The 22,779-nt window shown below is 37.1% G+C and overlaps 1 protein-coding gene across 1 annotated transcript in view; it reads left to right on the top strand.

The window, feature by feature from the left end:
- Window positions 1-8,971: 8,971 nt before the first annotated feature.
- Window positions 8,972-22,779, top strand: part of LOC126248719 (E3 ubiquitin-protein ligase HUWE1-like) — a 454,581-nt gene continuing 440,773 nt past the window's right edge. The window contains exon 1 of the mRNA XM_049950025.1: window positions 8,972-9,055. The gene's annotated coding sequence lies outside the window, so the exon portion shown is untranslated. The remainder of the gene's footprint in view (window positions 9,056-22,779) is intronic.

Genomic DNA, 22,779 nt, shown 5'->3' with positions numbered 1-22,779 from the left:
CTCTGAAATTATTGGTATTTCGGAGCACATCTTAAATAATTTGACAATTCAGAGGCTTCCTTTACTAGAATACAGATTAGCACGCTGTTTTTCAAGGAGTCCCTTGTGGGTGGGGGAGTGGGTATGTATATAAAAAACAGTATTCCATTTGAGTCCACAGATGTATCACAGCAATGCACTGAACAGATGTTTGAATGGTGTGCAGGGGTAACTGAATTTAGTAAAACTAAACCTCTAATTGTTGTTGTTTATAGGTCCCCTGACTCTGACTTCAGAGCATTTCTGCTCAAGCTAAAAAGGTTTCTCGATTCACTTTGTAGGAAGTACCAGAAATTAGTTATATGTGGTAGCTTCAATATAAATTTTGTATATGACAGTGCAAGAAAAAGGATGTTGGTGGATCTCCTAAATTCATATGATCTGATGCAGACTGAGTTTTTTCCAACTGGGTGCAGGGGAACAGTAGCAGAGCCATAGACAATATTTTTATTCATTCTTCATTACTAGATGGACATTCTGTTAGTGAATGCGTGATGGCCTTTCGGACCATGATGCACAAATTTGAACACTAAAATGCTTTTTTACTCAAACAAATGTCACATATAATTACAATCTATGTAGGAAAGTTAATCCAACAGCAAAAGAGAGTTTTTGAAACCTTGTCAGTGAACAACAGTGGCAGAATGTTTATAGTGCCCATAATGTAGATAATAAATATAATGCTTTCTGTAACACATTTCTCATGCTCTTTGAGAGTTGCTTTCCATTACAACCTTCCAAACGGGTTACTAGAAGTAATAGGCAGCCTGGGTGGCTGACTAGTGGGATAAAGCTATCATGTAGAACAAAGCAGGAACTGTATCAACATATTGGAAGTAGTCGCAATCAAGCTACAGTACCCAATTACAACCAGTATTGTAAGGTGCTTAAAATGTTATTATGAAGCCAAAGAGTATGTCGTATGCAAATAGAATAGCTAATTCACAGGATAAAATTAAAACCACATGGTCAGTTGTGAAGGAAGTGTCTGGTCAGCAGCACAAGGTCTACAATATGAAGTCAGTCCATAGCAAAAATATTTCTGTTACTGATAAACCAGATGATATATGTACAGTATTTAACAATCATTTCCTGAGCATTGCTGGTGAATTAAATAAAAATTTAGTTTCTACAGTGAATCATATAACTTTCTTGTCAACTGCCTTTCTGAGATTGATGGATGAAACACTCCTCTTTGATACATACAAGGGAGAGATTGAGTCAATAATAAAATCACTGAAGACTACAGACTCCCATGGTTATGATGGAGTGCTAGCAAAATGCTAAAGTACTATGCTGCACTTGTTAGCCCTGTATTTAGCCATATTTGTAATTTTTCCTTTAGGAATGGTCAGTTTCCTGAATGATTAAAGTACTCAGTAGTAAAGCCACTTTATGAAAAGGGCGAAAGGGAAAATGTAGATAATTTTAAATCTATTTCTATGACTTCAGTGTTTGCTAAAGTTATTGAAAAGGCTGTATATATAAGGATAATTGATCATTTTATATCACGAGATTTGCTATCAAATGTACAGTTCGTCTTTAGAAGTCGTTTAATGACTGAAAATGCTGTATTCTCTTTTCTCTGTGAGGTACTGGATGGGTTAAAAAAAGGTTTCGAACGCTAGGCATATTTTTTTTATTTAACTAAGGTGTTTGATTGTGTTGATAACAAAAAATTTGCTCCAGACTTTGAACCATTAAGGAATATGGGGAGTAGCTCACAATATGTTCACCTCTTACTTTATAAACAGACAGCAAAAGGTCAGTACTCACAATGTTGAGAATGGTTGTGATGTGGGGTCTGAGTTGGGTACGGTTAAGTGGTAGGTACCCCAGGAATCAGTGTTGGGGCCAGTCTAGTTCCTTATTTATATAAATGATATGCCCTCTAGTATTACGAGTAATTGTAAAATATTTATGTTTGCTAATGACACTAGCTTGGTAAGAAAGGGTGTTGTGTACCACATTGGCTAGGTTTCAAATAGTGCAGTTCATGGCCTAAGTTCATAGCTTGTAGAAAATAATTAATGCTAAACCACAGTAAGACTCAGTTTTTACAGTTTCTAACACACAATTCAACAAGTCCTGATGTTTGAATTTCACAGAGTGGGCATATGATTAGTGAAACTGAACAGCTCAGATTTGTAGGTGTTCAGGTAGATAGTAAGCCACCGTAGAAAGCCCATGTTCAGGATCTTGTTCAAAAACTTAATGCTACAATTTTTACTATTCGAACTCTATCTGAAGTGAGTCATCGTTCGACACGAAAATTAGTCTACTTTGCTTATTTTCATTCGCTTATGTCGTATGGTATTATATTTTGGGATAAATCTTCCCATTCTGAAAGGATTTTTTGGCTTAGAAACGGACATCTCGTCAGAAAGGGGCCCAAGGCGTTTCACAGAGTGAGAAATATGTGGTAGACAAAAAATTAGTGTTTCTGCAATATGAGTCAATGGATTGTGTGGTGTTATACACACTCGACTGTACAGAAAATGTACACGAGGAGTACAGTGATGGTGATACATGCTTAACAAGTGAAAGTGATACTGAACAGGTGTTGAGCTATGTAGTTCATCACCCTTGTCAGATGGGGAAGAGTAAATCCCATCTACAGTGAAACACAGACTGGACGATCGTTGTCCAAGGAGCAGGAACTAAACACAATTATGTACATAGAATATCATCCTTAGCATAGTAACAAAACAGATTGCGAATGAGTCCCCAGCATATGACCGTATAGTGTATTATAAAAACTGTATATATGCAAGGGAGAACAAGGCACACATGTTACAAAATCTTGTGTTCACACATTTCAAGGATGCTTGTTACAATTTACAGGATGTGCATGATAATGGCTCACCATGTTATGCTCATCAAATTGTACATAACATAGACTACAGTGATTTCAATGGAAGCAGTGAATGGTTGCATAACTTCAAAAAGTGCTATAGAATTGGAAAATGTAAGATAACGAAATTTTAAGCAAAGCCTCAACTTGACACAGCACAGCAAACTGTTAAATCAGCCCAAAATTTGTAGATGAGATAAACAATCTTATCCATTGTTCAGTAAGGAAATTGTGTTCAACTCAGACCAATCAGGATTTGAAGAGGAAATACATATGAAAGGTAGCCTCGAAATTAGAGGTACCAAGAAAGTTGTATCAATATCAACTACCGTCAATATCTTAATGCATTTGTACACAACATTGCCAAGTGTTAATATGGGCAGTAAATTTGCAGGAAAGTTACTTCTTGTGCTACAAGAAGGTGGATGTGCTCTGCCCCCTACAATTCTTTCTCTTGTGTGTCATCTTGCAAGGGCAGCAGGGAATACAGGGTGACCAGAAATTAAATATCTATTTTATAGAAACAGTGATGGTACTTGAAATGTTTGAAATGGTATCGCTTTATTAATGATTACTTTCAACATGTTCACCATAAATATCACAACACACTTTTTCCAGCAGTGGTGTGAAACACATTCTGAAGCATTACTAGTGTTATGGCAGCAGCAGCTTGTGTAATGCAGTTCCTGAGCTCCTGCAATGTCATAATGCATCGAGTGAACACACATTGTTTGATAAATCCCCACAAAGAAACCTATCAGTGTGAGGTCAAGGGAACATGCTGCCCACAGCAAGGGGCCTGTGTGTCCAACGCATCTCCCAGGGAATGTGAATTCAGGAACTTGCAAACATCTAAGTCATAATGACATGGTGCCCCATCCTACTGAAAGTGAACAGTGTTCTGGCACCCATCCTCAATAAGCTGTGGCAACAGAAAACTTGTGAGGATGTCTATGTACACTGCTCCATTTATGGTTTTTCAGCAAAGAAAAACGCTCTTTAAGTTTCATCACTCATGATTCCAATGCAAGCATTAACCACGGGAGAGTCACATGTGACTTGAACATGTTCCATTGGTGGCGTGCTAGCCCAGATAACTCAGTTATGCCTGTTAACCTTTTCACAAATGTGGAAGGTCGCTCGATCTCTGAACAAGATGTCAATCAATATGTTGCAGTCTTCATGTGCACATTCCTACATGCTCTGCAAAGTCTTCTTCATGCAGACGGTGGAGAACCTGCAGGTGGTACAGGTTCTTCTTTAGGGTAAACTGCAACATCTTGTGTATCATCGAACAAAGAATGTTTAATTCCTTTAACAGACGCCATACTGGTTTTGCACACCTTTCAATGGATGTCCTAATGGAGGTTGACAGACGTCCTTGTCCAGGCTCCCTTGCCAATGATGCAGTGTGCCTGAGCATGTTTACCAATGTGCGGATTGTTTTACCAGAGGGACCATCATAATGGAATTTATGGTGACATCTCATCCAAATGTCATCATACAAACGACCTCTGTAGCCTCCACGTTACAACAATCGCCTTCTCTTCTATGCTAAACAACATGCACATTCATCCTGTAAACAATAAAACACATGTTTAATTGTTAACATGAGATTAATGCAGGATATCAACCAATAAAATACACACAAAATATGTTAAATGTACCAGCAACGATCTACCTTATACAACCTGTGCACAAAGTGAGCATTTCTACAAAATAATACATAATTACTGGACACCACGTATTTATGTCACAGCAAGACAGAGTAGGAAAATGAGCATAAGAGAGCAACAACTATGGTATGAGCATTGTTTTTCGCATATAACTGGTCAAAATAATTGCTTTTACTTGATTCCTGGTCTGCATATAAGAATCATACTCCTTTAGAGCAAACTATCCCAGCTGAAAAGAGTGTGACATTGCATTTTATACCACCTGGAACAAATGGACAAATTCAGCCTCTGGATGTTTGTTTTCTCCATGCCTACAAAACATATCGTTACATTATCTGCATCTGCACCTTAAAGGACGGCCAGTATCATGATAATCTCCACAACAGACAGTCTTGCATTCAGTGGCAGATACAGAAAAACTAAGGGGGCGCTAAAGATATCTTGAGCTATCTTTACTTTTATCGTAATAAAAAATAATCAAGTCACATGCAAAGTTTAAGAAAGTTTTATTTAAACTGATTATACACGTATACAAGACAATGACATCCTGTGATATAAAAAAAGTTACAATTGTGGTTTTCTTCCTTAAATGAGCAATTCTATGTGCCTATTCTTCCTGGCAAATTGGTTAATTGTGTCGTCAATAGGACAATCAATGTCATAGTGAGTATTCCACAGAGCTAAGGCATTAAGTTTATCCTCCTTCATTATCGATCTCAGCCATGTCTTTGTATGGTTCAATGTTGGAAACTTCTTTCTACTGTAGCAACAGATGCAGGCAGACAGGCACTTATTTTGTACAGCGTGTGCAAAGTAGGATAGTCAGATCTAGGACAAACAGACAGCACTTGCATAACAGAATCGTGATCATTAATGGCGTTTATGCTCGTTTGATTGTAGTGAAGAATCTCTCCCATTAGTCTGTTCTTAATCACAAAGAGTGATTCTTCTTAAAGGAATGGTAGTTCAATTAAGCAATGATTCAATTTATGTTCCAGATCAGTATCGTCATGTTTCAGTAGTTGCAAGGGCAAAAGTATGTTGAATTTTAAATGATAATTATTTTCTTCAATAAAACGTCTCTTATATCAGTCGTAATGTGGTGCAGTGTTGGAATAAAAACAGTTCTTTTCCAGTACGTCATAGCATCATCATTATGAGCACAGTTTTCACTGTCTCTTTGTCTGCCTGTAAGATTTTTACTGAGAAATTACTTTGAATTTCTGTTATTAATACTCCACAATTAACTGACCACTCTCACTCTTGTCTAATCTTCACATTTGCACTTGCTACAACTAGGACTTTTTACTTATTCGTTCTTCTGTCTTAATATTTCTGCTTCTGAATGTAAACTACCTTCCTATCTGGCGAATAGTCTGTATTTATAACGCTACGTATCGAAGGTTTTCAGTACAAGAAAACAGTAGAATATTCGCGACTTTTTTCGAACAAATGCCAGACTGAATAACTTATCAAGATCATTAGAATGGCCGCGACACTTCTCGAAGGTATGTGTTACATATCTATGTGTCAGACGGAAACGTATAAAATACAATGACGTGGACGGGAGTGCTACATAGGAAAGTACAACTACCCAATAACTCGATTCGCACCCCCCCATAAGTACCCGCCACTGGTTGCATGTCATCACATTCCATCTGTTACCATCACCCTGGTACACCAATATGATTCCATATGCATTCTTTGAGAATGGATACCTTGCTGAACGTCCTACATAGTTTGCAACTCGATGGAGTTCGCCTTCGTGACGATTGTATTGCGTCATTTTTCATTTGGTGTTCATGGTGCAAGATAATGGTTTCTTTTGAACATTTCTTGAATCTTGACGATCTCAAGTTTTTGAAGTGTAATACATACACCCCATAGAGTGTTGGCGTATGCACCTCATGAAAACACAATTTCTGTCACCCTCCTGATGCATATTGTCTGTCATTAGCTCCTAATATTCTTCCTCTCATAATTGTTAACGCAACACTTTCAAAGGAGCCTTACTGAAGATTGAACTTGTGACATCACACTTAAGTTTTTCCTTGTCAGATTGTGGTTGTGATTGGTACCATCCATTTGGAGATGTTGCCACAGACCTGGAAGGATATTGCATTACCACACGGGCTCATGTGGAAAAGTTTTGATATTATGATGTATTTTTTCTAAATTATAACAACTTAGTTTTGAGAAGGAAATGGGGTTTTTCATTGTAGACAAAGTGTACAATCGCTTAATTAAAAGGAACTTAATAATCAGTTTTCTCGGTGTTAAGAGTAAGATGTATGGTTTGACAAACAACACTCTACTAATGAGATGTTTTGTTACCCTCATTACAGGGATTTGTACACGCAGTAGCAATTATCCAAAGCGAAATCTAAAAAAATTGCAGAAAGAAGGGAAACATGTCCAGTGTGAATACAACTTGTATTTCAATATCAGTTTCACTTTATGCTATTTTATCGCTACAGTTTCTTAATTACGAAAGCCTACAGGTAAAAATTAGAATGAGATATGTGAAAAAAGGTGTGAGATTATTTGAATATATGGTTATTTGACTTATTAGCAGCTGAAATGTATAAGCTCCGTCTTTAGGCCACAAGTGGCCCTTCCGGGACCGTCCGGCCGCCGTGTCATCTTCCGAGGAGGATGCGGATAAGGAGGGGCGTGTGGTCAGCACACCGCACTCCCGACCGTTAGGACGGTATTCTTTGACCGAAGCCGCTACTAATCGGTCGAGTAGCTCCTCAATTGGCATCACGAGGCTGAGTGCACCCCGAAAAATGGCAACAGCACGTGGCGGCAGGATGGTGACCCATCCAAGCGCCGGCCACGCCCGACAGCGCTTAACTTCGGTGATCTCACGGGAACCGGTGTAGCCACTGCGGCAAGGCCGTTGCCCTGAAATGTATAAGGAAGTAATAATATTACAACTGTTAATCTTTACACTAGTTTGGAATTCCTTCTGCGGATGACATGTAGAAACATAATTAATGGTGTATTACAGTATGGTACAATTTTTCAGTTCCTACAATCTTACATGCATTTTCACACAAATTGGTACAACTTCTAATCATATTTTTTACAAGCCACTCTTCATTTCTATTATGAAGATCTTGCTCTCGCTTCAGTATTATTTCATTATGATCTTTCCCAGACTCAGATTCAGTTTGTTTAGTTAAATAATGTGGCATGTTGGTGAAAATTACTCGAGTCGCACCAACATATAATTTTAGTTGAATTCTTGGATACTTTGGCTCATGTACTTGCAAATCTCTGAAAGTATTAATTCTTATCAATGTCCACTTCTTCAAATTTTTTCATGTAGCCTACAGATCTAATGAAAATTAGCTACTTTTTCCTCGAAATTGCTCTGTGGAGAACTGGAATACCATGTTTTTGCTCTTATCACCACTGTATTGACAACTGTTTGCATGTCCTTAGAAGATTAATATGTATGGCATCTGAAAAATGTTATTTCGTAAATTATAATACATATTTACTATAAGTAGTGCAACTTTTTACTGGTACGTTACAGCTATGCACTTTATTGAATGTCTTCACAGCCTCGCACTATCATTTAATATCGTATCTTGATTTTAAAAAAGTCAGTAGATAACTCACCTTTACAGACAGAGCAACAGTCTTTGTAGTCTAGGAGAAACATTTTACCCGACATATCTTTCAACAATTGATGACAAAACGATCGAAATTCGCATTTCCTTGGCTACAGCACTTCATCGGCAGTAGGCCATCTTCACAGCACAGCCATTTTTATGACTCCGTCTTGGGTAAAGTCGGCTGTGGGAATAATTTTGCTAATGTCTCACTTTGTTATGCCTTTTCATTCTGACGAATAATTCAGCAACATCTCATCATTACTGCCTGATTCTATAGCCATATCAGACTATTCTTCTTTAGAAGAATTTTTAGAAATGCCAAATACAACCGAGTAAATATGTATTTTGTGATATTAATAAGTAAATGTACTGATGAAGTCTATTGCATGTACGAATGCTGAATGACTGATAAAGAATCAGAATCGAACTTGTTCTCCAGATACCCTATCAAAAACATCCTGAAGTCGCTAATTAAACTATTGAGAGTTAATCCCGCGCTGGTACAACGTGTTTACAGTGCTATTTTAGCAAAAGAGGTTATCCGGCTGTTATCCCAAGATTGTACAACAGGCCCTGAAATTCGTACGTTAAGCCTAAGCATATCCTGGAGTTTCACGTCAATGGCTATACACAAGTGCACGAGGCAACCTTCGTAATTGTACTATACTTATACGGTCCGTCTTCATTACCATAGTACAACGTGAAGATCTTTGCACCACAAACAGCTGTTGTGCTTCACAAAAGGCCAAAGATTCATAACCATTTCTGTCATGATGGTGGATTTGAGTATGTAGATGTTGTTGATAGAGTTGGTTGTGCAGACGGGGTTTGGTGTCTCAACAATGATTCAAAATTTCTAGGTAAGAGAGCGGCTGTCTTGTGTTTACTGACAATTTTCTATTTGACAATAATAAGAACAAAAAAAATCATTTATTTGGAATCTAAAGTTTGAAACAAGTTGCTGTTCTGTCTAGTATGCCAATATGGCTGCAAAGGGACGGTTAGTTAACTGTTTGATTTCGTTTCGCCATTAAACATCAGGACTCATAGTTGACAAATCTCTTTGATTAGAATGTCTATGAAAGGCCGGCAGACGTAAGGACGCCATTACAAGTCACTGATATAGTCAGTTTGTTAAGGTCAGTGTCTCGTTGCTCAAGCAGAGGAATACGAACATCGTTGTCTATTTTGTTTGTGGTCCTGCAAGACTTAACCAGTCTCCGTTATATGTTTGGAGGTTAACCGTGGACTGAAGTTTTGAAAATAACCGAACCAAATTGAATGTCGTGTTAACCGCACGATTAAATTTTCTGAACGAGAACTGCAAAGCTGTCTTCAATGAAGAATGCATCGTAGTGAGTTATTAAGTAGTTACTACGGGCCCTAGTGAGGATGGGCTGCTTTGTACTATAGGTAGATATCAAATTAGATGCAACGTTGCATAGTCTTTACCGTTACTAAATTTTTGCACTAGGCTTATGTGTGTGAAAAGAGGGGAGGTAGTGAATATTGATGTATATGCTAACACACGTTATTGCCCAATGTGACTGGCTAGTATTTTTCTGTAAATGTATCGGTTTGCATTAATAATTTTGTGCAGTTCGCCTAATGGCAGTATCGTACAACAGGATTTGGTTGTGTTGGAGCAGGTACTGCTATTATAAATTTCACCGCCAGAAATATTGGAAATGCAGCAGTCCCAAAGAAATTAAATCAAAGGCTTTGGCACGGCTGTTTCTTAGTATTGCAACATGTAGAAATGTGTTCTGGTTTCTTGCTGGGGTGACTCATAAATCAGTAAACTGTTGAATACTTCACTAAGGAAACTATGCTTTAACACCTGCTTGGCTTGCTTGCAACCTGGAAGTAATTAAACTCTTTAATGTGCAATAGATTTTCTAGTGTTTTCATACTCATACTATCAGCAAACCACTGAACTTTGAGCCTTGTTTGTAGTCTTTCCTGTTTTGTTTTCTGTAAACTCTGTCCCTATTGCAAGAACCCTTAACTGAGAATTAGACCTAAATTGATCCATTTAATCTTTTCTATTGTGGTGTGCATAAAAAAATCAATCTAATTATGAATTGATAGAAGTATCCTGAAACAGAAGAATCTGTGTTGCTGCTCAGAAAGAGAAGTTGGCCGCTGTGTTGCCCATGATACTCTTCAGAATATTCCTCATGTAATAGTTTTGGGTTGTTTTTGAAATTCATTGTTAATTACCATGTTTTGTAGCATAGGGAACTGGTATTTAGTTTGTGTATGATGGAGCAGAACTGTGCAGTTACTAGGTGCCTTGGATGACAAACATATTTTAATGTTTAGCATAGTGAGCCAGGTATCTGTAACCTGGAAATACCATTCAACACAAGTTCTTATGTATTCTGGTTTTGTCCTTGTAAATCATCTTGTTAGTCCTAGTTTTGATTATCATTAAAACAGGAGATATTACAGCATATAAAGAAAATAATGTATGATATTGAATACCCTATAAAATTGTGATAACCTATTACAGATAATGAACCAGAATTATGCAATAATGTATTGGGTGAAGCACTTAAATATTAATGGATGAAATCTACTTAAAGTAATATTGTGTGTACAATGTCTAAATTATGCCACAAAACATATATAATGGAGACAGTTCACAATTTCAATAAGTGAACTTTTACTCCAAGCAATTACAATGTGTAGTTTCAAAAATGTTTTTTCTTTGCTTACTCATCAGGGTGACATTGGTTTGATGAGTATTGATAGTGTGCTCTGATAAATTTTTTTTGGTATGTTAGCTAGCTATTACCTTCAGTTGAGTTAAAAGTTGACAATAACTGTATGTTAGTTGTTACTGTGTATAAAACTGCGATCACTGAACTTATTATGAGAGCTCAGTGTTTGGTGTTATTTGAATCCATGAGACACACTTTAGATGGTGTATGGTGAAATGTTGCTATTATTTTAGTAGCATATGTCACTAATTGCTGGACATTTGTGACTACATTTCAGTTAGTGGAAAGAACCATTGAGTTAGACCTTTTCTACCTCACATGCTCCCACACGACAGTAAAGAAATGTTTGGTACTGTGACTTGGTCTCAATTTGACTGACTTATTGTAACAATTTGTATACAGAAAGAAATATTCCTGTGATCTTTCTACCTGTGTTTAATGAAGCACATATCTTTGAGTAATCTCACTGATGGCATTTACTTTTCCACGTTGGAATTCAAACTGGTGCTTAAAATGTTGTCTGTTACCATAAGAAACTTTATAAATTTCATTTGCTCTAATCTTTTCATGCATCTTAAGGAAGACTGGCAAAATAGAGATAGTGGCAGTTCTCTGTCTTCTGTTGATACCTTTTTGAATAATGATTTTATCTTGGCATATTTCAGTTTAATTGATAACAAGACATTTATTTAATGCAAGGTTTCCAGAATTTAATTAATGACAAGGAATGTTATGTTTTTATATTAGTATCTTCAACAGTACAATTGATAAAGACCATAAAAGCAAATTTATAAAACCATTAATGTTCACTGGTAGGGTGAATTGACTGCTTTTATTTATAAGAGAGAGAACCAATCAATAATATGCAATGATTCTCATGTTTTCATTGAAAGTGGTCTCAGTACAAATTTACTTTGTTTTATAAGAAGAAAATTTCAGGTGTCCAAAAATAGTAGTAAAACTGAATCGCCATCACCTGACTTTGGGAAACACACAAACATAATTTCATTTCTCAGTTGAAACTGGTGGGAATTGTAGACTGTATACTTTGTGATATCATAGGAACACCAAAATTAACAAAGAAAAGGCTTAAAGACAATTAGGACTTCCTGATACCTACAGTTTAAAGAAATCATTACATTTGAATGTTATGTTCTTTTATGAATCCGAAATTGGCTGGTGTTATTAAACAGCCATGCTCACAATATAATGTACAGTTATCTTTGAATTGGGTATCTAGGATATGGAAAGTAGCAGGAGATAAATAAAATGTATAAGTCCACTACAGTGAACTTCCTTAACATTGCAGTGCTTATTGAATTAGTGTTAATTATAAAATAACCAAAAACATTTAAGAAGTTCTGCTACAGAAACTTCTTTAGTTATTCTGCAGAAAGTCCGTTAATTCAATTTTCAGCTCCACATTACCTAAAAGACAGGTAATATGCTCTGGCAAGTTGTTGAATACAGGTCTTCTCTTGTATGATTCTTTAGTGTAGTAATTTTAGCTGCTTGACGTTTTGTAAAGTTTTATTCTTGTTTTGTCCTCTTGTTCCATATAAGTTTCACTATTTTTTTAAGCAAAGAAAACTAGCTGCCTTTTCAGAAACAATACTGGAAGTATACTTTTCTATGTTCTATTTGCAAAAGGACCATGTTTGTAATTTTACAATGCAGATAGGTTACTTGTGTATGAGAAATAGAAGATCCAAAATATGGCCCTATTTCTTGATAGTACTTTAGTAATAACAAAACCAACAGCAGTATTTGCGTCCACGTCATTTATTCTTTTTAACACATGCTACAACTTTGGCACCAAATGGGGGCATCTTCAAGCCCAAGTGTAATCTGCCATTCTTTACGATTTTCATGTGAAGTGAACAGAATTGTATGCAACAGGCAAAAATTAACTGGACTTCATACCTTCTGTGGCAATAACAAGCCCAGCATTGTCAGGTGACGATGACAGTATTGGCAAAAGTGTAGTTTTATCAAATTTTGTAATTGGGATGTGTGAAAAAGTCAGTGGTTGAATTCCAAAAGTTTCATAATTTTAATTTAAAATTATTATTGGGACTCTCATATTGTACCAATGGGACGGAGAAATAACAAGAAATTGTGAATTGTGTAAGCTATTTGTGCTGTGTTGGAGTAAATTGTCAATGTAGTCTCCTTATCCATGGATTCCATCTGAGGAATGCTCATGTTTGCACTCAGTTTATCAACTCTTGAAAATGCAATTGATTTTTCTTTAAAGAATCAACTTACATGGAGTTTGTATATACAAATAATTTGTTTAGGAGATGTCATGTGTACTGTCCATAGCACATTAAAAGTGATTGTGCATATGAAATATACCTCTTAGGCTGTAGATCAGGAATAGAAATAAAAGTGATTGTGCATATGAAATATACCTCTTAGGCTGTAGATCAGGAATAGAAAATGTGCAGTTGCATAGTTTCTGTCCCGTGATTTCTTGACTACTATGTACTAGATGTTTTTGGTCAGGTTCCTGTAGTTCAGTACAGTGTACTCAAGTTTTTTAAACTGCATTTATCATAATCCTTATTGTTGATTCAAAATGGTAAAGTTCGCCAACTTGCCATAGCCTATAATACTTAACTAGGTGACAACTGTTCGTTACATGCAAATTTATGTAGCACTCTGTGTCACTGAATAGGTTAGTTCCATAACAATTATTTTTGTATCTGTGAGTTATACCTGTAACATGAATTAGGCCTGGAATTTGCACATAGTGTAGCCTACCAGTGGCATGTAGAGTTTTACACTGTAGGAAACACGCTAATAAGCCAAAACATTATGACCACTGCCCATCGTGATGGTGGATGCCGCCTGGTGGTCGGACACGTGACCTGGTAACAAATGTATGTAAGTGGAGCAGACAACAATGGGGTTAACCTGGCAAATATAAGGGCTGCAAATGGGGAATCCATTGAGATATGTGACTTTGAAAAAGGCAGGTTATTGTTACGCGTAGCCTGTGAATGAGTATCTTGAAAATGGCGCAGCTGGTTAGAATGGCCATGTGCTACTGTTATGAGCATCTATGGAAATAGATAGAAGGGCAGTGAAATCACCAATAGGTGCCAATTGATTTGACTTCTGTGACTCCTCATAGAATGTGAGGTTCGGAGGCTTGTCTGCTCTGTAAAGTAGGATAGGTGGTGATCTGTGGCATCTCTGCCAAAAGCTGGTTCATGCTTGATGTTTCAGATCACACTGTTCATCATACATTGTTAAATGTGGAGCGCCACAGCAGACCACCCAACATGTTCACATGTCGACGCAACATCGTCGTAAATTATGCTTGCAGTGGGCACAGGACCATCGGGATTTGACAATTGATCAATGGAAATGTGTTGGCTCTTCAAGTGAATCACATTTTTCCTGCACTAGGTCAATGTCGTCTCCACAAACAGTCAATGGACTGAACAGAGGATCAAAATGTGCAGCACACAATGGACGAAGGCTGATGGGACCAGTAGTATGCTATGGGAGACATTTTGCTGCACTTGCATGGGACCTGTGATAGTAATCGAAGATACACCAACAGCTGCAAACTGCCTGTGCCCCTTCAAGCTTGATGTCTTCACCAACGGCGATGTTACCTTTTAGCAGTAGAACTGTCTGTCTGAGGCAGAGCTCTGCTACAGTGTTTGAGGAGCATTATAGTGAACTGGCATCAATGTCTTGGTGACAAAATTGCTGTCGGGCACCTTCACTGCGTACACAAATCAGTGGCTCCTTATTTACGTGAATTATACGACCTGTGTGTATAGACATCTGATGCCACATTCCTCCACAAACCTGCTGGATCCAATATGCAGAATCAGTGGTGCATTTCATTCAAAAGATGGACAAACAAGCTATTAAAGCAGGCGGTCATAATGTTTGCTTATCGGTGTAACTGTATGGAACTGATGGACAGCATTGGCTTTCTTAGGTAGTGATCAGTTCCAAGTAAAAAACAAAAAAAAAAAAAAAAAAAAACCTTGGCAAACTATCTAAATTTTAGAAATTTTCAAGACTGAAGCTTAATATTAATTTTGATAGTGTGCATTAGGTGCCTGTCCCCTGTAGAATTAAAAAAAGTATTCAACTGTAGTGTCCTAATTACTTTTATGTCATTTCTGTTATGTTTATTACTTGTACCTTGTTTGTTACATTGAAGAAAAGCATGTAAAGAAAAAAGAAGTTTTTACCTTTTTAAGTTTTATTTACTTATTTGTCCTTTGACCCTATGGCCCAACAGCTGTGACATGCAGATATATTACAGAGATAATACACACACATACTTAAAAATGTACATAGTGGAATAGGATTAGGTGAGGATATGGCAGGAAGTTAGCCATTGCCAACTATAGCACATGTAATGGTAAGCTCTTTTGACAGCAGAACTTACATTTATATGAAGGGATTACACATTTTTGTACCGTAACATGGAAATTAACCCTCTTACTAGTTTCTCGCACCTTTGACAAGGAGGTCCTTAGCACTGGGGTCAACTTTCTGAAACCATCTGAATAGTGATGTAGGTTAAGGTCCCAGGAATCACAACCTGTTGCCATTTGCCCGAGTGGGCCCTTGTTTGTGCCTAATCATAAAAAAATTGGAATTTCATGTGACGCTCAATAGCTTTTAAAAAGTGATGTTATGCACTGATTGTATAGCTTAATGGTTAACTTAGTCCTGCATGTTGTGGGTTCAGATCCTACCAGTAGCACTCAATTTTTTTTTATTTTTAAGTCTCTATTGAAATGACTGATAGTTATTTTTATCCAATTAATTGGATTGAATGATTTTTTTATTTCTGTCTCTGTCATTGAATTAACTTTTTATTTGTTCTAATTTTTCTTCCTGTCATTCTTTTTCCACTTTGCACCTTTGTTCAGTTGAATTTAATTATGAACAACGTTGGAAAAGGTAGATTGCTACTTACTCTAAAGATGTTAAGTTGCAGACAGGCACCATTAAGTAATACACAAAGTTTTCCGCCACAGCCTTCATGAGAGTGAGAGAGAGAGAAATATATACCATTCATTCACACGAACAAGCACACTTCACACAAACTGCTAACTCCAGCAGCTCAGGCCACTGCACAGTCAATATAAATAGTCGTCTTTTATGTTTTAACTGAGAGATAAGTATTTTCATATGCTTAAATATTATGCTAAATAAATAAACATAAGAAACTCAGAGGAATTCAAGAAGTTAGAGCATTGATTAAAATGATATGACAAAGGAATAGAAACAAAACAATTATGTTTAAAAATAGAGTAAAAATAATGATCAGCCATTTCAACAAAGATTTCGAAATATTAATTTTAAAGCATGTGATAAGATTTGAACCCACAACCTATTGCTTATCAGGAATGTCTGTACCCATTAAGTTACACAATTGGTCCATCATTCCTTTTTTAAAGCAGTAGAGGATCATGAAATTGTGCGAAAAAAAATTTTTTTTCAGTTACTTGCCAACGAGGGCCCAATATGGTGAATGAATGGTTGCGGGGTGTGATACCACTGCTGGGACCTTCCCTTGAGAGTGCCACCGGAGTCATAAAGACCACATAATTAAAAGAAAAAAATGTTTTCCACTTTCGTGTGTGTTTTCTGTCTACAGAACTTCTTTTTGGGGAGCACCATCCATTTTCTTCCCCTCTGCACTTATTCTGCATAAAGAACTTTTCTGTGCTGACTTTTGTTTTGCCTGTACTACAGATGTTCTGAACTAAAGAAGGAAATTATCTTCTTACGTAGATGGTTTCCTTCTTCCAATCAGGATTAAAGTCCATCCAAATTATGAAAGCATTTCAAACTCCAATACACAAAGTATTATAAAAGATAAACATGGATCATCATCTTGTCATACTTGCTATAGTGTAGGTCCTGAGTAATTTGTCCATTGCCTGAATCTGATTTAGTGGCATTATAGTTTACAATAATAGGTTTTGCTACTTCACCCACTTCCTCTTTGAAATAGACAACAGTGACACTGTCTTACACTTTTTGAGCAACAGAAGACTATTTTTTCTTGTTGTTTCAAGCAGTTTCCTGTTTTTGTTCAAATTCCTGTCATATCAAAACTTGCGAACAAATTATCTGTTGAGATTTTTCTAACACTCCTGGATAAATTTTCTGTTAGTTTCAGCTCTACATTTTTTCCCTAATTTATTTCTTTGCTCTTCATCCTTTGCCGTGTACACCTGCAGGTTTGTGACATAATTAGTGCTGTCACATGAGACTCATATCTTGATTCCATTTTATGAGGGGATGTTGTTCAACTGTCATTCTCATGTGGTTTGTATGCATCATATAATGTGCTTACCCACTGTTCAAATGTATCCCTTACAGGAACCAAATCATCAGTGCTAAGATTTGTCACCAATGCAGTGCTTCATCAAACCAAATACACCATGATATTTCTGTAAACCAGTCCATAGCCAAAGAATGCTAAAAATATGTTGACTGTGTTCTTAGTTCCACTAATTTGCTATGCCCTCATCCTAACCTTTGTACAATCCTGTGTATATAAGCAGGCCAAGAAAGCAATCAAATTCTTGAAACTTGGTAGAGCACTTGCCCGTGAAAGGCATAGGTCCCGAGTTAGAATCTCGGCCCGGCACACAGTTTTAATCTCCCAGGAAGTTGAATATTAGCGCACAATCTGCTGCAGAGTGAAAATCTGTCTGGAATCAAATTCTTCTCTATCAAGATCAGTCCATTGGTTCCTGAAAGTAATGTTGCTATTTTTGGTGGTTCACTTAAGTATTTTGGAAAATGGTGGGATTCATAAATATTTCAAATGCTGGCTGCACAGTATTGGCATTCCTTATACTAGTCTGTATACTATATCGAGCTGTCATCAGTGTTTTGTGGTGACTGCTTCTCATGGGTTTCTTTCCCATTTCTGGACCTGAAAACAGAGTTTCTATTTTATTTATTTAATTACATCTTACTACTACTACTACTACTACTACTACTACTACTACTACTACTCTTGTAAAAATTGGTAGAGGAGATATACTTACTTGAAAACAATCTGATTTGAGATGCCATCAACATCAGGAAAGTTTCCAAATGTCCATTATTGGAATACTCGGCTGATTCACTGCTTTCAGAAATAGTACTTTCTTCATTGTCACCTGATGATTTTCACCTAATTCCTCTTCTTCATTCAAAATTGTTTGTTAAAATACTACTACAGGACTACTAAAACTTGTTTCACTCATAACATAATTTTGCAGTACACAGAGGCAAAACCTTGACATCTGAGGCAATACACAACAGCAGCTTAAGTGAGAAACCTTAACAGTGGGGGGGGAAAAAAGAAGAAACATTTTCTTCAGTGCAGGTGTTTCTTATAGCAGCTTTTCAATGTTCCAGTCGTAATGTTGTTTTCATAATGTTACACTTAAAAAAAAAAGACACAACTGGGTGCAAAACCATGAATAAAATTTAATATGTTGTAAATAGAAAACTGAACAAATGATCATTGGATACAACTGACTCAGAGGGAGAAAGACATACACACACCTCAACAAAAATTTTGAATATCATGGATTTTACTTCAATGACTTCTTACAGTACACCCACAGAGGTTTGTACAATCCTTATTTACAATATAAAAATAATTCCCTTTGAAAACAATAACAATTTTGATTAATTACAAAACAAAGCAAGCTGTCTACTGTGTGTACATCTTGGAAAACAAAACCAGTGAAAATCTATATATCATCATCAATTTTTCGTAGTATGTATGTCCTTCCCACACACAAACGAGTTCTTTCACTCCACAAGGCGTGCTGTGGATGAGACCATCAAATTAATCATGGGTATGAGGTCTCACTCCTCAATGGCAGCTTCAGTGAAGTCTTGAAGATTGTCAGGTGAATCCAGACTCTATACAATGGCCACCTTGAATAGATCCCATGCATGCTCAGTTGCATTCACATGGGGGACTGTGCTGGTTAATGCATTCAGTTGATGTTGCATCTTTGAAGATACTGACACCTTGCATTGTCATCCACTAGGATGAAGGTCTCACTGACTTCATGTCTGTGTGGCCTTACAATCATTTGTAGAACCTCTTGAAGGTATCAGGAGCCAGTCTAACTGCCATGGATGGGAATTAGAGGGGTCTGCCACCAAGAATGTTACACTTCCACCTGCAAATAGATGGACTTCCTGAATGTATTGGCATTCCTGGTGTCGTCTAGCACTTCTCCAAACCCTAACACATCTAGGGTCCAGTTGCAGACCAGTCCTGGTCATCAGCAAATATGACATTACTTCGTTCTGCAATGGTCTGATGTGAAAGAGCCCTGGTCGTACAATTGTCGTTTCAGTACAAAACTTGTCAGTGGTTTTCTAGAATGAGGACCACCCTGATGTAATCTTCTACATACTGTTTGGACTGAGATACAAATCCCTGTTGCCCAGAGAAGTCATTTCCAATATTTCTGGCAGTTAATGTTGGGCACCAGCAAGCTGACAGTTGGAGAAAACAATCCTGCATTGGTGTTGTCATACGAGGATGACCACTGTGAGGTCTATCGTTGACATTTCCCATCTCTGTACTTTCTCCACAGCTTAGACACCTCACTTCGAGTGAAGCTGTTGCTTATAATGGACTGTTCACTGTGTGCCACTGCAGCAGTGGTATGTTTGTGACAGAGAAGTAGGATTGACACATTTTTGACACTTAGCATAAGGATGCACACTATAAAAATAATGCAATAAAACTGCACCCTGCAATTAATAGTATTGTAGGCCTGCTAAAGGCACTTCATTTTGTGATGTGGAGTCAAGATCGGTATGTTTATCTGAATGTTGGCAGCTCTAGCATAATGCATTCATAGCTCAGTGAGACAGTTAGCAGTCTAGTAGGCAACTGCGTGGTGACAAGGTTTGGTTCGTATCTGGCTTAGTGCAGCTTCTTTGCATTATTCCTTCAATTTGTTTTATCAGTAGAAATCATGGGTTGGGGGTTTTCTCCGCTCAGGGACTGGGTGTTGTCTTCATCATTTCATCCCCATCCGGCGTGCAGGTTGCCCAATGTGGCGTTGAATGTAATAAGACCGGCACCAAAGCGTCTTACAGTTTATACAAATTATTGTGTTATTTAGAATTCCTGAATTTTCAAAATCAGGTGGTTCACGCCATTAAACCGGAGCTCTTCTGTTACACTACTGGGTTTGTCCAGTATACTTACAGAACGTCTCGTAAATTTACATTAGAGATTGTATTTCCATATTCATGGTAGAGTATCCAGACATGGTGAAATCCAAAAACCAATTCATTCTTTCACCACAAGACAAATTCTTTTCAGGCACATAATAGTGCAAAATTCTCTTACAGTGAGGAGTAAGAGGATTAATTTTCCACATTTAATCAAAATTGTTTGCAACGAAATCCTCATTATTAGTGAAATCAATAAACCAAAGGATTATTTCAGATCTTTTCCTTCTCGTTGCGTTAAAGACCAACTTCCTATGCATATCATCACTGCTCTCTCAAGACATTATTTTGGTAAGCATTAAATTATACCCAATAAAGACTAGAATTTCTTAGAAACATCTGATTTCCTCAGATGTTATAAGAGGTGATACTAAGGTAAAGCATATCTGTTCATTTCCTTGGTGAAGACATTCGTAATTTCATCGACAAAAAATAACTCAAATGACAACTCCACTACTAGTATCTTGTTGCTGTAAAGAAGTATGAAGCTGTTTGGAGTCAGTTTCAAAATCTCCTTCAGTCCAGGTACCCATTTAATCACAATGCTTGTACAGCCTATTCAGAACTGTTGTGAGCTGCAGTGGCAGTTGTGATACTGGAGCAAGCATTACCTACAGCAGATGAAGTAGGCCTACATCATTTTGCAAGTCTGGTCTCTGTGCATCCTGTGAGTGAGGTAATATTTCTTCTCCATATGAAGTTTGTAACTTCCGCATCAGCAAGAAATTGTCTTTGAGTAAGATTGTCTGAAATTCCTCCTATGTCCTCATCCCAGTATCATCTGGCAAGATGTTTGGTTTAGGTGGGGCAATAAAAAATCTTGCACATTATTATCTCCAGAATCTCAGCCAATCCTCTAAAAGAAAAAGTCAACTCTTATTATTATGGCTGCAGAAAATAGTTAAAATTAAGTTGCCAATTATTCTCAGTAATGGACTGCTACTCACAACTTAATACACAGGAATGAAAGAACAGATATGACACAATCCTTAAATAAGCATAACAGGATTATAGAAGTTCACTGTTATCCAATAAATCAATAATAGTGCCCTGTTGTACAATATAACATTACTGCAATGCTGAACACTAATGATTTTGGTTTTACTGGGAGAGTTTGTTTATACTAAGTGGAGTATTAGGTGTTGGTGGTGATGGTGTTCTTAAGTCTGAAGACTGGTTTGATACAGCTCTCCATGCTGCTATATCCTGTGCAAGCCTCTTCACCTCTGAATAACTACAGCAACATACATGCTTCTGAATGTGCTTACTGTATTTATCACTTGGTCTTCCTCTATGATTTTAACCTCCCACATTTCCCTCTAATAATAAACTGATGATCCCTTGATGTATCAGAATGCAGCGTAACAACTGATCCCTTCTTCTGCCCAGGTTTTGCCACAAATTTCTTTACTCTCCCATTCTATTCAGTACCACCTCATTAGTTATGTGATCTACCCATATAACCTTCAGCATTCTTCTTTTGCAACGTGTTTCAAAAGCCTCGTCTCTGTTCTCGTGTAAACTGTTTATCGTTCATATTCCACTTCCTTGCATAGCTTCACTCCATAAAAATGCTTTCAGAAAAGACTTCCTGACACTTAAATCTATATTCAGTGTTAACAAATTTCTTTTTTTCCTAAACTCTTTTCTTGCCATTGCCAGTCTTCATTTTATATCCTCTATACTTCAGCAATCATGTTATTTTTCTACCTAAATAGCAAAACCCATCTACTTTCAGAATCTCATTTCCTAATCTAATGCTCTCAGCATCACCTAATTTAATTAGGCTACATACCTTTACCTTTGTTCTGCTTGTGTTGATGTTCATCTTACATCCTCCTTTCAAGACACTGTCCATTCTGTTAAACTGCTCTTCTAAGTCCTGTGTTGTCTCTGACAGAATTACAATGTCATTGGCAAGCTTCAAAGTTTTTATTTCTTCTCCCTGAACTTTAATTCCTATTCCCAATTTCTCCTTGGCTTCCTGTACAGATTGTTAAATGTATAGATTAACATCAACAATACACTACGACCATGTCTCACTCAATTCTCAACCACTGCTTCCCTTCTATGCTCCTTAATTCTTGTAACTGCTGCCTGGTTTCTGTACAAGTTGTAAATGGGCTTTAACTCCCTGTATTTTACCTCTGCTACCTTCAGAAGTTCAGAGAGAGTATTCCAGTCAACATTGTCAAAAACTTTCTTGACATCTACAAATGCTATAAATACAGGTGGGTTTCCGTTTCTTCTAACTGTCTTCTAAGATAATGTCGTAGGGTCAGTAGTACTTCACTTGTTCCTTCATTTCTCCAGAATCCAAACTGATCTTCCCCAAGGTCAGCTTCTACCAGTTTTTCCATTCTTCTTCTTCTGTAAAGACTGTGTATTAGTATTTTGCAACCATGAAATATTAAAGTGATAGTTCAGTAATATTCACACTTGTCAGCATGTGCTTTCTTTGGGATTGGCATTACTACATTCTTCTTGAACTCTGAAATTATTTTGCCTGTCTCATACATTGTGCACACGAGGTGGAGTAGTATTGTTATGACAGGCTTTCCCAAGACTATCAGTAGTTCTAGTGGAATCTTGTCTGT

This window comes from Schistocerca nitens, chromosome 3 (assembly GCF_023898315.1).
Source record: "Schistocerca nitens isolate TAMUIC-IGC-003100 chromosome 3, iqSchNite1.1, whole genome shotgun sequence".
NCBI classification, from domain to species: domain Eukaryota; kingdom Metazoa; phylum Arthropoda; class Insecta; order Orthoptera; family Acrididae; genus Schistocerca; species Schistocerca nitens.
The sequence above is the reverse complement of the archived record's forward strand: the minus strand, read 5'-3'. Positions and strand labels throughout refer to the sequence as shown.